This window comes from Triticum dicoccoides, chromosome 1B (genome assembly GCF_002162155.2).
Source record: "Triticum dicoccoides isolate Atlit2015 ecotype Zavitan chromosome 1B, WEW_v2.0, whole genome shotgun sequence".
NCBI lineage: Eukaryota > Viridiplantae > Streptophyta > Magnoliopsida > Poales > Poaceae > Triticum > Triticum dicoccoides.
The window spans coordinates 82958276-82974161 of NC_041381.1; positions in this window are offsets into that span (position 1 = coordinate 82958276).

Genomic DNA, 15886 nt, shown 5'->3' on the forward strand with positions numbered 1-15886 from the left:
CTGTGTCACAAATTTTATCTAGTTTCTGTAGATACCAATTTTGGCTACGTTTGAAAACTTTAAATTTGAATTTGCATGAATTTGTTCAAATACTAATTTGGCCAAATTTTGAGCTTTATAAAATATTTTTGATTGATTGTTTCTGCTATGGTTTTATTATTATTTTGCCTATCAAGTAGCATATAGTTATTTAATTTTAGTTTAATCTAAATTAGGGTTTTAGGCAAAACAGTATTGTTTTAGTTCTAGTTTTGTTGTAGTCTTTTCTTTATAGTTTTAATTGTTTTAAATTATTTCTTTTTGTCACTTTTGAAAATTTTAGTTTTGTTTATGTTAGTCAACAAAAGAAAATTTTATTTTTATTTTAAAATTTTATTTTATTTAGTTTTGTATGTAAACTTGTATAGGTCATAGTTAGAGTTTCATAAGAGCTTTTTATTTGTTTCTTTCAGCAAATACAATTTTAGGAAAAATACTTTCTGTTAACTTAGTTGTTTTACTTTTTATTTTCTGTTAACTTATTAGTTTACTATTTTAATTGCTGTTAAGTTTTTACTTAGGGTAAAACTATGTTAGATGTTTGTAGCAAAGTCATAGATTTTCGTTAGTAGTTTTTCTTTCTAGTTTTTTTGAAGCTTCTTTGGAATTTCTTGGAGTCTTATTATTGAGTTTTTATTTGTTGTTTCAATTGTTATTTTGAGTGTTAGTATTGCTTGCTAGAATGATTGCTTATGTGAATGCTATGTTTGACTTGTATAGATTTTCTTCGGAGAGTGATGAATAGTTCTATCAAGTTTTCGAGAGCGTAATTATCTTCATCAACATACTAGCCAAGTTCACTTGGACCGTGTTTTTCATATCTATGTTTTATTTGCATGTAGTAGCACCCTTTCAACAATCCCTCCAGTAGTGTTATTGAATCTTGTAGTTGATTAGAATGCATGAGGTAGGAACCCATCTCCCTGTTACCAAGCCCTGGACGTTATATAGTGTTAATGCTTCGCAATAGTAGATGGGGTTTGGTATGAGTGCCCGAGAGTGGTGTTAAGGAGGAGGACTCTACATCAATGATAACAACTCCATGATGGAATCTGCAAGAATTGCATCTTCAAGGCCTCAAAACTTCAAGACTCGAGACAAGAATTCAATACACACTACTGGGTGAAGGACGGTCGACAGGCACCCTAGAGAAACCAGTGGATGGCCGGGATGCATGGAGAAGCGCCATGACATCTTGCGGAAATCTTCACCCAGACTCAAAGAGATGGAAGAATACTTCATGCCCGGAAGCTTACCTGTGCAACTGCAAGTCATTATGGGCTCTGGCTTGGTTGACCTTAGTTGTGACTCTGGCTGGGACGGTGCTAGAAGATGTAGAACTACGATAGGATTGGATGAGCACCGGACAGTGGTCATAGGAACTCTTCGGAAGACCATGTTTCGGTCATCTTGTTCTCAACCACCCTGAAGTGTGAGAACGTAAAAGAGGGATCGAATCTTGCGGGTAAATTGTACAAACCTCTGCAGAGGGTTAAAACCTAATCGACTAGCCGTGTCCCCGATTATGGACAATTTGAGCATCTGGACTTGGATCTATCTCAGAACTCTCAACACCGAATCGAAAGCTTACATATGGGCAACTTATGATGATTTGGGCTATGAGACATTGGTTGGCGGAATCATGTCATGATAGAAAATTCCGTAGTACCGACTCATCTTATTCCTTTGAGGTAGGGAAAATAAAAGTAGCTCTTACGCAAACAAAACTCAGACACAGAGCCACAAAGCCATATTTCATATAGAATAGTTTTATCATCTGTTTTTCTTATAGTGATCTTGCCGGTACATTCAATGTACTGACCTACACGGCTGCAACGTATCATGTTGCAGATTTTTTTTCTTCGACGAGTAAGAGTTACGGTACAGAGTTATGGTCTACACTCAACCTGCCGATGGCGTTGATGGGGCTCCACACCCGATTGTTTGTTTCCGCTGAGACTTATGAGGTATATATCAGTTTTACATTATTTATACATGTGATTGCACTTTGATATATACATTGATGTACTATGTGTGTCAACATACTGATCCTAGGATGGCACGGATACACAGAGGCTTGACCATTTGAGGCCAGATCGCTACACACATATATAGGTGGGAGGGTGGGAGGAGCAGCCAAAGGAGGCGCCCAATTAGGAGGAATCCTACTTAGGGTCCCTCCGAAGCCGCGCTCCCCCTTTCCTTATTTGGAGTGCGGGGAAAGGTAGGGGAGGGTGCCCCCCTTTCTTTCTCCCATGAGAGGGAATAGCAGGAGGGGCTAGCCCTCCCCTTTTTCCTTCCCTAGGGCTGGCCATGCAAGGGAGGGGGCGCACCAGCCCCCTTGTGGGCTGGTATGTCCCTTCCTCTGGCCCATAAGGCCCATAACCTGTCGGGGGTGCCCGGAACCCCTTCCGGTGACCCGATACCTTCCCGGCACGTCCCGAAACACTTCAGTGTCCAAATACCATCGTCCTATAAATCAATCTTTCCCTCTCAACCATTTCTAGACTACTCATCATGTACGCGAGCTCATCCGGGACTCCGAACAACATTCGTTCACCAAAACATATAACTCATATAACACTATATTGTCAATGAACTTTAAGCGTGCGGACCCTACGGGTTCGAGAACTATGTAGACATGACCGAGACACCTCTTCGGTCAAAAACCAATAGCGAAACCTGCATGCCCATATTGGCTCCTACATATTCTACGAAGATCTTTATCGGTCGAACGATTATGATAACATATGTAATTCCCTTTATCCATCGGTATGTTACTTGCCCGAGATTCGATCGTCGGTATCTCTATACCTAGTTCAATCTCGTTACCGACAAGTCTCTTTATTCGTTTCATAATACAACATCTCGTAACTAACTTATTATTCATTTGCTTGCATGGATTCTTATGATGTGTGTTATCGACAGGGCCCAGAGATACCTCTCCGATACTCGGAGTGACAAATCCTGATCCTGATCTATGCCAACTCAACAAACACCTTTGGAGATACATGTAGAGCATCTTTGTGATCACCCAGTTACTTGTGAAGTTTGATAGCACACAAGGAATTCCTCCGGTATTTGGGAGTTGCATAATCTCATACTCGAAGGAATATGTATTTGACATGAAGAAAGCAATAGCAATAAAACTGAACGATCATTATGCTAAGCTAACGGATGTGTATTTTCCATCACATCATTCTCCTAGTGATGTGATCCCATTATCAAATGAAAACTCATGTCCATGGTTCGGAAACCTTAACCATCTTTGATCAACGAGCTAGTCTAGTAGAGGCTTACTAGGGACACGGTATTTGTTTATGTATTCACACATGTATTTAAGTTTTTGATCAATACAATTATAGCATAAATAATAAACCTTTATCATGAATAAGGAAATATAAAATAAAATCTTTATTATTGCCTCTAGGGCATATTTCCTTCAAATATGTACATGTTGATTCCACCCAAACCTTTCCGAAGCAGACCCCCTCTTAATAGTACGGTTCTCCTACGACTCAAATCCACGGAAAAAGAAAATCAGGAAAATAACCGTCTTCACTTTTAATACTCCGAGGGGCTCGAATCGTCTTGTGCCATATGATAGGTTATCTAAAATGCTCAATGCACATGATTAGTCCACAAAAGCATTGTCATCAAACACCAAAACCACTAAGGGAGAAATTTCCCCTACCAATCTCCCCCTTTTTGGTGGATTGATGGCAACACGGGATTTCCACAAAGGATATAACAAGATAATAAGCAAACCCATCATCTATAAAATATAGACGGGCTCCCCCTAGATGTGTGCACTATTTAGTTATGCTTTCGGAATGCAAAGCACACACATTAGGATCAACACTCCCCCTATATTTCATAGACCCGGCAACACTACATTAACATAATATGGGAGATAAGCATGAATGCAAGAGATAGCATGTCAGCATAAAGATAGGCCACAAGATAGGCATAAACTCATATACTAGCAAAGTACTTAGACATACATAGATAAGTAGAAGGGTAGCATATGTCCCACACCATATGACTTGATCTCTAACACAAACCACGAACCAAAGCAAACGATAAAAGAGTTCACGAGCGAAGAAAGCAAGCAAATAAGACGCACTCGTGACTCAGCAATTCCCTAAACTCTCTTCCCCCTTTAGCATCAAGATACCAAAAGGGCAAAGAGTACTACAATGGTCTAGGGTGGTAGCAACACATGAGCTCATCATCACCATTCCTCGTGCTCGTTGGACTCCTCTTCTATAGTAGCAGGTTGGTCGACCTCTGAGTCTATCCATTGGCAATGCTTGGGCGTCCACTCCTCCTCTAACGTGATCTTGTCCTCAGACCCGCTGGCAACCTCCAGCCCAATATGCCTCATGGTGGTCTTCTCACGACTACGGGCCTTCTTATTTTCCACATGAGCCTTGTACTGACCATGTGTCTCAGTACAGAACAACTTCTTCATATTCTTCTTGAATTTTTTAGCCCAAGATGGCTCCTCGCCGGATGGCTCGTAATCAAGCTCATCACCACCCTCATCCTCATCCTCAGGAGCGTCCATCTCAGGAGCAGCAAGAGGACCCCAGTTATCCTTCTGCCTAAGTCAAACCATATCATGAGTAGTCAGATCACCAGTCACAAACATCTCATCCGGAAAGGTAGATTCCCATGATTTCTCAATGAGCGGCATCAAATAGGGACCGTATATGGGACACATGTGCTCCATCATAGCCGAGTGAAGCTCTGACCACATGACATGGGATACATCCAAAACTTGCCCCGTGTTCTTCTCCTTCTGGCAGATGAGCAACATGTCCACAAGGTAAGAGTGTACCTGATCCAAATTCCCAATGTGAGGGAAAAGCGTCTGTCTGAAGATGTGGTGCATGATATCCAGGAATGAGCATAACTCATAGGTCTTCTTATTGATGGCAGGAGAAATCTTCTTAGAATAGGGCCAGAGCGCAGACTTGTGCGTGGTTGCGGTCTCCTTGTGAGGGTGCAACCCTATTGGGGTCTCAAGCCCTTAACATCATTGCCCAATATGGCCATGAAATCCTTCCACTTTGCAGACATCACTCATCCATTTTTCATCCAAGTTAAAGTTCTCTCAACATCAGTTCTAAGGTGGACCATGGCATAGAACTGGGCCACAAGCTCGGCATCAAAGTCCTTGTTGAAAGACATAAGCCTGATGATAACCAACTGAGCATACAGTTCAAGAGCTTCACCAAAGTACTTGGGATCCTTCTGCATATGATCCAGATAAATGGACCTGACACTCACAAATATATTCTTCTTTCCTTTGAGTACATCATGATATTGTGGCACCCCGGCTCAGAGAAACCGGAACGCCTCGTATTCCAGCCCAGAGATCGAGATAAAGTCTTCTGGAGTACGACACTGCTTGACATTGAACAAATCAGCTCTTATTACAAAGGATAATTACACGGGTCTGATGTTACAAAGGTTCACATCAGCACGGCGACACTACACCTACGATACTACACTTGCTCTATGCTAGCAGCAGAACAACTCGTAGCAGCAAAAATCTTCTAGCAGCGGAACAACGACGAAGGTGGTGAACTCCACTCCACAGGGACTCTAGCTGGGACACGATCTAGCTTGCATGAACAGAAACCACTACAAGCAATCATGGCATCACCTGCAATCTGGCATAACACGCTAGGTCAGTACATTGAATGTACTTGAAAGCTCACAACAACCAAAAGCATCAAGGCAAGACAACAACATAGCATTAAGCAGGTTAATTAAATTAACAGCTACCATGATACGAAAGCAACTACTAAGCATGATATGAACCTACTACAATACTGATAAACCAACATCTCCATCCCAACAACAATCTCACTCTTGGCTAACCGGCCAAGTAACCTACTATCTTGATCACCTCGTGATCAAAACCAAATGGTGATCATTCACGGATCACAAATGGAACATCCACATGATCACCTCGTGACCACATCACAAACTGAATGATCATCCTCAAGATCATCTCAGTATCATCATCAACATCCTGCAAAACTGTTACTGCTCACATATATCATATAAATCATCTATAAGTCATTCCGTCATGTGAGTGTTGTTCAAACGATGTGACCAAGTATGAACTTGTGCCCATGACCGAGGACGCGGCTATCGATAGATTAAACACACACACTCTGCAGAGGTAGCGCACTTTACCCACACCACATTACCCATGGCCTTGCACTCCCGTTCGGGTGGACCAATGGTGTTCCGACAAAACCGATCTACTGCCATGACACTCTCCCGGCCACTCTGACCAACTCCCCTTTGGGCTAAGTCATGGGTGGCCCCAGCCTACGAAAGGCAAAACGGCCACCGTCGTGGCAAATAAACGGTCCCAAACGGGGACATGAGCTCAAAAACCAAACCTGGGCACACAATGCTTATGCCGTCCTACCTGATCAGGGTAGCGCCCGCGCATACCCTTCCCTCGTTGTAGGCACCGGCAAGAGGCATGACAATAGACCGCATCAGGGGCTCCCAATACAAAGGCAAATGTGGTTGCACTGGAGAAAGCCAGTTTCAGTGGCACTTGACCAACTTAATGACGGAATTTATCCCCAAAATATAATAGTGATAACTAATACTCCGACATCATCTGTCAACCTATAACCAAGTCATAGCAATATCCAACTACTCCAAAGCATAATACCATCATACAAAAATGCTCCGAGGATAGCATAACACTACTATCACGATGAATCCGAAAAAAATAATACTACTACTCCAATATGCAAGAACAAGCTATCCAGCTCAGATCCACATGTAAACATCATCTCTGAAAATAATACTCCAAGCAACAGAACATCGACTATCACCATAAAGACAATCATACCAACCACTAATAATCCAAAGACAACATGACATCCAAAGTAATATTCCAAAATATAATACCAGATACCAATATGAAAGTAATCATAATACCAGCCACTAATACTCCAATGACAACATGATACTCATCAACTACAAGCATAACTCCTTGTAATCCAAACAATAGCATGGCAACAGTTAGATCAAAATAACACTCGGAGAAAATACCATGCACAAAGTCATGTAGCTAAAGCAATATTTTAAACAATTTCAAATAAATTAAACCAGGTCACTGCATTACAGTGATGCAAATGGAGGGTGTCGATTGCCTGGGGTGGAAGAAATCACCGGGAGAAAGTGCAAGAAGCTCGCGGAATGAATCGTCGGAAATCTTTCTCTCTCAGAGTGGCTGAGTAAGGGCAAGGGCATAATTGTCATTTTAAGAATATTAACACATGGTGAAAAGGGTTCCATCAGAACGGGCTCGACGAAATGAAGAAGTGGGCTTTGGAATCACCTCATTTGGAGTCTCGGGTAAAAAGATACGGACGTTTAAAGCTCAGGGACTAGTTTGTAAAAATACTTCTACAAACAGGTATCTGGTAGTTTAAAACGAACATGTCTTTTCTAAGAATACGTTTTGCAGAGAGGAAAATGTATTTTGGGTCGCAAATAGGAAAATGCGCTTTTGGTGGATGAAAGCGTACACGAGCAAAAGTCTTGTCCACTTATCCACGTTTGCAGGGGGCGGGGCAGGGGCTTGAGTCGCTAATGGTTGGGTCCAACCGCTGACTTTTTCTCCTCCTCGCTCCTTCTTCTTCACCCGACTGGGCACGACAGAAGGTGGCCGACCGAGCGTGTGCCGACGATGCCCGGTGACACAAGCCACCATTCTCGCCGGGCGGACTACCAATGGGCTCAACACGGTGAACCGCACCCGTCCAGTGGTGGCACAGACCTCGGGGAGGGCACGCTCAAGCCCACCTTCTGCCACGGCGGAAGGAGGCTTCGGCCTTCGGCAGGCTTGCGGCAAACAGCCACCAGAGAAGGAGGAGAAGTGTTGGGGCGGCTCCAGGGGACTTGGGGAGGCTACTGGTGGTGGTGGAAGAGAGAATGGGGATCAGCCTTGCTTGGATTTAGGAGGCCAGGGGCAGCGACCATGGCGGCCAACCGAGGCGATGATGGGCTCTGGAGTCGAACATATGGCTCGGGGAGGTTGCTGGGAGGGTGAGGAAGAGCTTGGTGAGGTCTGGGTACCCCGGGGCTGCTTAAATAGCCAAGGGGGAGGAGCTGCCGCGCTCGCATCGCCGCGGACGCGTGTGCGCGTGCATGAGTTCAGGGTTAGGCGACGAGCGGGAACAAGAGGGAGAGCTCACTGGAAGAGGCGGCCAAGGGAGCACGGGGAGGGTGACGACGGTGATGAACAGAGCCAAATTGCCACTGTTCGCCCATGAGCACGCGACGGTTTGCGGCAGTGAGGAAGCTATCGGAGGGGCGAGGGGTCCAGTGGAATGGCGACGACGAGGTGAAGCCAAGGGACATTCTCACGCACGCTAAGCCGATAAGAGTGAGAGGTGCCGAAGCACAAACGTTGCTCTGGACACGGCCACAATGCATAGAGTGTGTGCACATGCGTGCCAGCTGCGTGGTCACCACGGGACAATGCATAGGGAGGTCACAAGGGGATTGCAAACTATGTCTATGGTGAAGTCCTTCTAGGGTGGAGCATTTATGTGCCATTGGCTCTATCTGAGGCACTGTGGTTGGATTGGAATGGAGCTCTGAAGGTTGTTGCAGTAATCTTGGTCGTGCACTAGTGATCAACAGGAACTTGATTGGGGCCAAATAGTTTGTCTGGGGTGTTTATCTATGGAAGGACTACAGTCCTGGAGTTTTAGAGAAGAAATGGACCACAAATTCCTAGGGTTGCTTTGTAAGTGCACATTTGGTTCAGAAACTTGATTTGGATGGTGCAAATTGGGCAAAGCCTCATGATATGGACATATAAAGATGCTGTAAAAATCTCATACCAAATGGGTTCACCAAAATGGTACTTGCTTCACAAACATCATTTCTTTCCAAAAATTTGGAATAATTTTGTTTATCAAATGGCTCAATGATATGATCCCAAATTGGGTGGAGAGATGTTTTATGGGTAATAGCATCATCTGGTAATTTATCAGAATTTTTGAAGCAATATAAAATACCCTTGCTTCACAACCTGAAAATATTGTCAGAATCAAAATTTTGGTCATGTTCTCACATAGATGATTGTATGGGACTGCAAATGGGTGGAGGGGGTTAATATGAGCACATGAAGAAGTGTGCGAAATTTCAACTCATTTGGATACTCCTAGCTAGTACTTCCTTCACAAAGCCTTCTGTCTGACAGAAACTCTGAAAAATCACTGAGGAAGATTATCTAAGCAAATGAGGTTGAATTTGTGCATGAGGCAATGATTTTTATATATAACCATTCCCAAAAAGCTTGGGAGCCACTAGGAAAAATATAAATGACACTTCCTTCACAAAGTGCCATTCAGGGAAAAATAGAAAAAGGAATATTGGGGAATTATTTTTGAACTCGCCAAGGAAATGTTTTGGCATATTTGAGCAATAGATGACCCAAAGGAATTATGAGAATTATTTGGGGATTTTTGGATGGACAGAAATATAGGTTGCTTCACAACCTAGGGCAGATAGGGTTATTCCTTTAATATAAAAAGGAATATTCCCTAGAAAAGAATTTAGGGTTTGGTCAAGGAGTGAAGTGACATGATCTTGGCAAGGTTTTGAGAATGATGAGCCACTAGGGAGGAGAAGAAATGATGATCTCCCATGTGGCAAGGCCACAGAACCACTCCAAAAGAAAAACAGAGCAAAAACCGGATAAATCAAAAGAAAAAGAAGAGGGCCAAAAGCCAGGCTGTTACAACTCTTACCCCCTTAAAGAAATCTCGTCCTCGAGATTTGGTTGCTCAGGGAACAAGTATGACTTGAGGACACCGTTTCCAACTCGGGTATCCTTTTTCCTTTATTTATTGTTTCCCCCAAGAATTTCAGATGATCAACTTACCTTGCTCTGGGGTGGCTTGCTTCACCTTTCCCCAAATTCTGACGGGTCTTTGCTCATATACTAATTCCTTTTTACTGACGTTGATTCTCCATGCATGTGGTGATATCCAATGGATCTGAGCATAAATTTTCTTTTGGTCATGAAAACCTTTTTACTTCTGTGATGGGGTTGCTTCAAATAAATGCAGGCCTTCTGGTTTCAATAAATGTTGAGAATTAATCATGGCCATCTTCTGATGGGATCTGACTGCTCATAGGTGGTACTGATTTATTTTTATTTATTCCTTTGGCTCGAGCATGTGGCATATACCAGAGATTTGACTGCCTTCTGTCATGAACAATATAACGGTGTATGGAGTTATAGTTGTGTCATACCTCAAATATTTACATCTTGAGACTGCCCTGACAGGGGGCTGGCGTACAAATGCTTTTCCTGATAGACTGACCGTGTACTTGATTCCATCGGTGAGTATACCGGGTCTGAGCTGATTGTTCGGCTTTTATTTTTCCCATGTGGTCGATATACCCGTCCCTGGTAATAGGCTGTGATATGCTTTAACACTGCCGCTGAGGTCAAACTGCTGAGGTTGCAAAGGAATCTTGGATCTGACAGAATATACTTGGATATTCCACACTAACCATGTCAAGCAGGTCAGCGGAATATGAAAATCCTTGTAAATAGAGTAGGCCGCTGAGAGTATGCCTTTGTGGATCCATATGGAGTTATGGCCTCCAACTGACTTGGGTATTCAAACCCTGATGGTCGTGCAAAAATTATCATAGCTTTGTTGTACTATCACCCTTTAATGGTCATGATTTTTTTAGGATACCTTACTGAAATAACTTGGCCACACCTTTCCTTGATTCTTCGTATGACCATGGATGTGATTAGCACAATATTTTTGACATTATTCCTTGTGCTTGTTTTCTGACCTGGGTCTGCACACATATGACATATACCCAGGGTTTGTAGTTGTACGGAGCTCATTTCTGAGGCCAATCATACAAGAAGGTGACAAGGTTTTATGACATCTCCTTGTCAGTTGGGGGAATAATAACCTTGATGACCATTGTCAAGATTGTTGATTCTGTGATGTCATCCCCAGATCTTGTCGATCCTTGTAATTCATGAGATGTATCTCTACTTATTTTCCTTTGCATGATTCATGAGGTTGTTGAATCCTTACTTTTCTTAGGTATGTCTGCTAGATCCTTGTTGCATCTTGTATGAGTGACTGATATGACTGGAGATGCATGCTCACCATATATAAGAAGGATATGCCACCGAACACTCGATCCTTGCGGTAGGCATATGTTTTGACTGAATTGTACCTCTGACAAAATTATTGCAAGTCTGGTCCTTGAACTGCACTGTCATATACTGCCAACTCACTGTGTCATCTCTTGTAGCAATATTGAATTATGACATGCGGTGTCGTACTGAAGAAGGCAAGGTGTCGTGGGCTGAAAGCTATCCGAGGAACTAGCATGTCCGAGGATACATTCTCACCATATATGTGGAAAGATATGTAACCGAACACTTGATTTCTGAAGAAGACCTATGCCTTGACTGATTTGTGCTTCTCACAAAAATGTTGCGAGTCTGACTCTTGAGCGATACTTCCATATATTGGCAACTCATCAGATAATCTCTAAGGACGGTGTAATAGTATGATACTGACGCAGACTGAATGGCTTACAAGATAAGCCATCCGAGTAGCTTGCTGAGGAAGACTTGTTAACTTTTGCTCAAATCTTTTGTCTGGGTATCGTGCAGAAGAAGGCTCTATAGCTTACACACGAAGCTTGGTCTGATTATTGTGTTGGAGAAGCATGAGTTCCATACTTGAGAAGCTTCTCCTCGAGTTTGCTTGTTGAGAAAAATTCATTTTCGTCTGTCAGAAGTTTTACCGAGGTATCTTGCTGCGAAAGACCTGGTATCATGGGCCGGAAATTGTTCACATATCATGATGAGGAAAATTGAGGAGGCTTGCATCATAAATTTCTTCTGATAGCGTGTGGAAGAATATTGGGTTCTTATATCCAAAACTTCATACTGATATGCAGACCGAAATCCATACACACGCCCATAATATTCTGAGGCTGATTATTTCCATGAGAAAAATAGTTTGATTGTCTTCCTTGAGCATATCACATTCTGACTTTATTTCGGATGATAACATATTTCAAGCATCATGCATGCGAGCCAAAACGTTGTATGTGACCCATCTGTCTGAAAATTTACCGTTGGTCTTGCAACTGACCTGTCTTTCTGCTGGCTAGATCATAACTGCTGTGAGGATTTGTACTGATGTAGACTCGATGCTGATCATCAATCCAGGATACCATTGATATTCTGAGCAGATACTAATGCTATAATGCAGTTGACAAGGTAGAACATAATGTTCAGCTGAGCTTCTTCCAAATATTTGAAATCCTTATTACTTCTTCGAGTCTGGTGTCAGTTGATGAGCAACTCTTTATAGGGAAAAAATAATGTAACACCGGGGCCCAAAAAGAAAGAAGCAAAAGAAAACTCAACTAAACAAAAGCACACAACAACAATCAATTCACACACAATCAATGTCACATATTACTGCTAGTCACACAATATGCATGCCTACTTAAGCACACAAATCTCGTGGGATCTCCGGTTCTACGATCTAGCATGCTGTGACGATGTGCACGAGGACGAATAAATGTGTGGAAGAATTGGTGTAAACAGCGCTACACCAAGTGCTAGCTTAGCCAGGTAGCAACCTGGACTAGCTCGGAGGCAAGGACGCACTCGGTAATCATGTAGTGGGACACGAAGGTTGCAACCACATTATTATCAAGCGGACGGAAAACGATCCGTACTCGTCCAATAAATAGGATAGCGGGGAAAAACTGAGGCTATTGACATTGCCCTTTCTTGATAACTAAGATCATTAAGGGTTGCCAACACGACAAAATGAAAGAGTGATTCGGGATATAAGCATGTCCATCACCGAAACGATAGGTGGGGCAGAAAGAAAGACATCGGCGTGATACCTGAGCACCATTTTTGCAAACAGTGTCGGGATCTCTTGGCATCACTCTGCTGGGACAGAAATGATACCAAACACCGAAAGAAAAAGGAAGCTGGAGAAATGCAGAGGCTGAGCTATAGTGGATCCGAACCGATGCCAGCTACACTCACTAGATAAACCGTTAGCTACAAATAATAAGGCTATATGCATGTTATGCAACAAACAAATGCAACAACAAAATGCAATAAACAAGCCGGACTTTAAACTACCGATTTCTACCGGTTTCTACCGCTCGCGCTGACTATGGCGTCCTACAGCCAGACCTTCTCTGATACCAAGCCTGCGGCACCCCGGCTCGGAGAAACCGAAACGCCCCGTATTCCATCCCAGAGATTGAGATGAAGTCTTCTGGAATACGACACTGCTTGACATAGAACAAATCAGCTCTTACTACAAAGGATAATTACATGGGTCTGATGTTACAAAGGTTCAAATCAGCACGGTGACACTACGCCTGCGATACTACACTTGCTCTATGCTAGCAGCAGAACAAGTCGTAGCAGCGGAAATCTTCTAGCAGCGGAACAATGACAAAGGTGGTGAACTCCACTCTGCAGGGACTCTGGCTGGGACACGATCTAGCTCGCACGAACATGACAAGAAATCAAGCAATCACGACATCACTTGCAATCTGGCATGACACGCCAGGTCAGCACATTGAATGTACTTGCAAGCTCACAACAACCAAAAGCATCAAGGCAAGACAACAATATAGCATGCATTTTGCAAGTACGTGCATATAGCACAAACTTTACTATATACTATCGGACTACATGTCTCTCTTGATATATGCTTGCAGACTGTGCTACTCCCTCCGTCCAGGTCAATAAGTCATCTTTGGTTGTGCACGGTGACCAAGAAGGAGGGAAGACTTGTACACCTAGACGGAGGGAGTACTACTATTACTTATGTACGTGCAAATGCACGTTTTAACATTACGATGCGGTTTTTGTAAAAGTAGAAAAACAGCACTAGTCAAGCTTGTGAAACGATTCAATGCAAAACAAATGCAAAAATGCTCGTTTGATTGTTTACTTTTAGCTTCCTTCTCTGTGGTTATTTCTCTGTCGTACTTTGTACGGAGTATCTCACTGGTTGGAAAGGCATGCAAATTCCCAAACCACTTCCTACACCTTGTATCGAATTTTTTGCCTAACAAGTTGTGCCATGCAATTGGAATTCCAACTTGAGTACTACTACTAGTAGGAGTACCAGGGGCCAGTTCTTTTAGGCTTCTAGATTAGTAATCCCATAACTACTACCTCTGTCTTGGTTTATTGGTCCCCATTGTAATCTGTGTCAAATTTTGATCATAAATTTAACTAATGAAATGTTAGTCCATGTCACATGCACTACTCCATCCGTCTAGGTGAGTAAGTCATCTTAGGCTGTGCACCATGACCAAGGAGGAGGAGAAAACGAGAAACTTTAATGTTTATTTGCTAATTAATAGTATTGCATGCAATGAACTAACCACTGCATGTCGTGTTTGATATCTCAAGTCATTAAAAGCATGCACACTCTTTATCTCTTATTGGTTGATATGTCAAGAAACAAGAAACGAGGTAGAAGTTAATGCACAGCGCCTAAGTGTTTTGGGATTATTTGGTTTTCGTAAGATGACTTACACACCTAGATGCACCGCGCCTAAGTGTTTTGAGTAACATTTTATCAGTTAAATCTTTGGTCAAAATTTAGCACAAATTACAATGGTGAGGAATAAACTAGGACAGAGTAGTAGTTTAGAAGCCCAAATAAATGAGTGAGGCGCCTTCTTGTTACTCTCCATTGTGACTAGTCTTGTGGGAAAAGCTGGGGAAGCCGCCAAAAGAATTGGCCCTGGGAGTAGTAGCTAGGGATCGAGTGTGGGAGATGAACCGGAGAAAGTAAATGCAGAGAGATGAAATGCAAAAAAGACGGAGGGATGTGATGGTTGCTTGTCCATTTATTTTACCAGGCCATTTATTACTGGGAGTGGTTGGGTTTTGTGATATGACGGCTTTACTGCCGCGCCACGAGCGGGGTGAGAGGTGAGACTCCCGTGCAGCGCCGCCCTCTACACTTGTACTACATCGGTCGTGGTTTATTAGTCCCCCATTGAATTTGACTGAAGATTTAACTGACAAAATGTTAGTGCATGTCAACAAAAACTATATCGTTGGATTCGTATTTGAACATAGTTTTGAATGATATAATTTTAGGTGACATGCATCAGTATTTATCATACTATATATAATGTTAGTTCAATTTTTAGTCGTACTAATCTATAGTAGTAAGGTGCCCGTGCGTTGCACCGAAGAGTGAAATACATTGATCGGGGAGTTGTTTATTTTGACAAAGGATGTGGGGGTCATCTCATGTGTAACGGGTATCGATAGGTTTCTTCGGATATTATCTCATCTCTAGAGCTCACAAACATCCGGGTGAAATAGATAAAAAGGTATCTTTTGCAAACAAAAGCGTTCAACTATTCAACCTGCATCCAAAACTTGTGAAGAAATAACACTTATTGTGCTTTGCAAGAAATGATCTTTAAGAATTAGTTTTTGAGTATCGATTGTTATACATGTTGGCTACAGATGACATGGCACTTTCTTATAGTCAACAGTTGGCTATACTATTAAGTAATATTAACCATGCCCTTATACACCTAGACGGAGGGATTAAATCAGGATGACTTGCAAGGAGGCAGAGGAGATGTAAGAAATGGTTCATCGTAAGTCTTTCACCAGTACTGTAGTAAAAATTCATACATGGAAGATTCTAGACTAAACCATAAACGGATACACTTTTATTCATGCGCGATACTCCAATAGTGCAAGATCATGCATGGA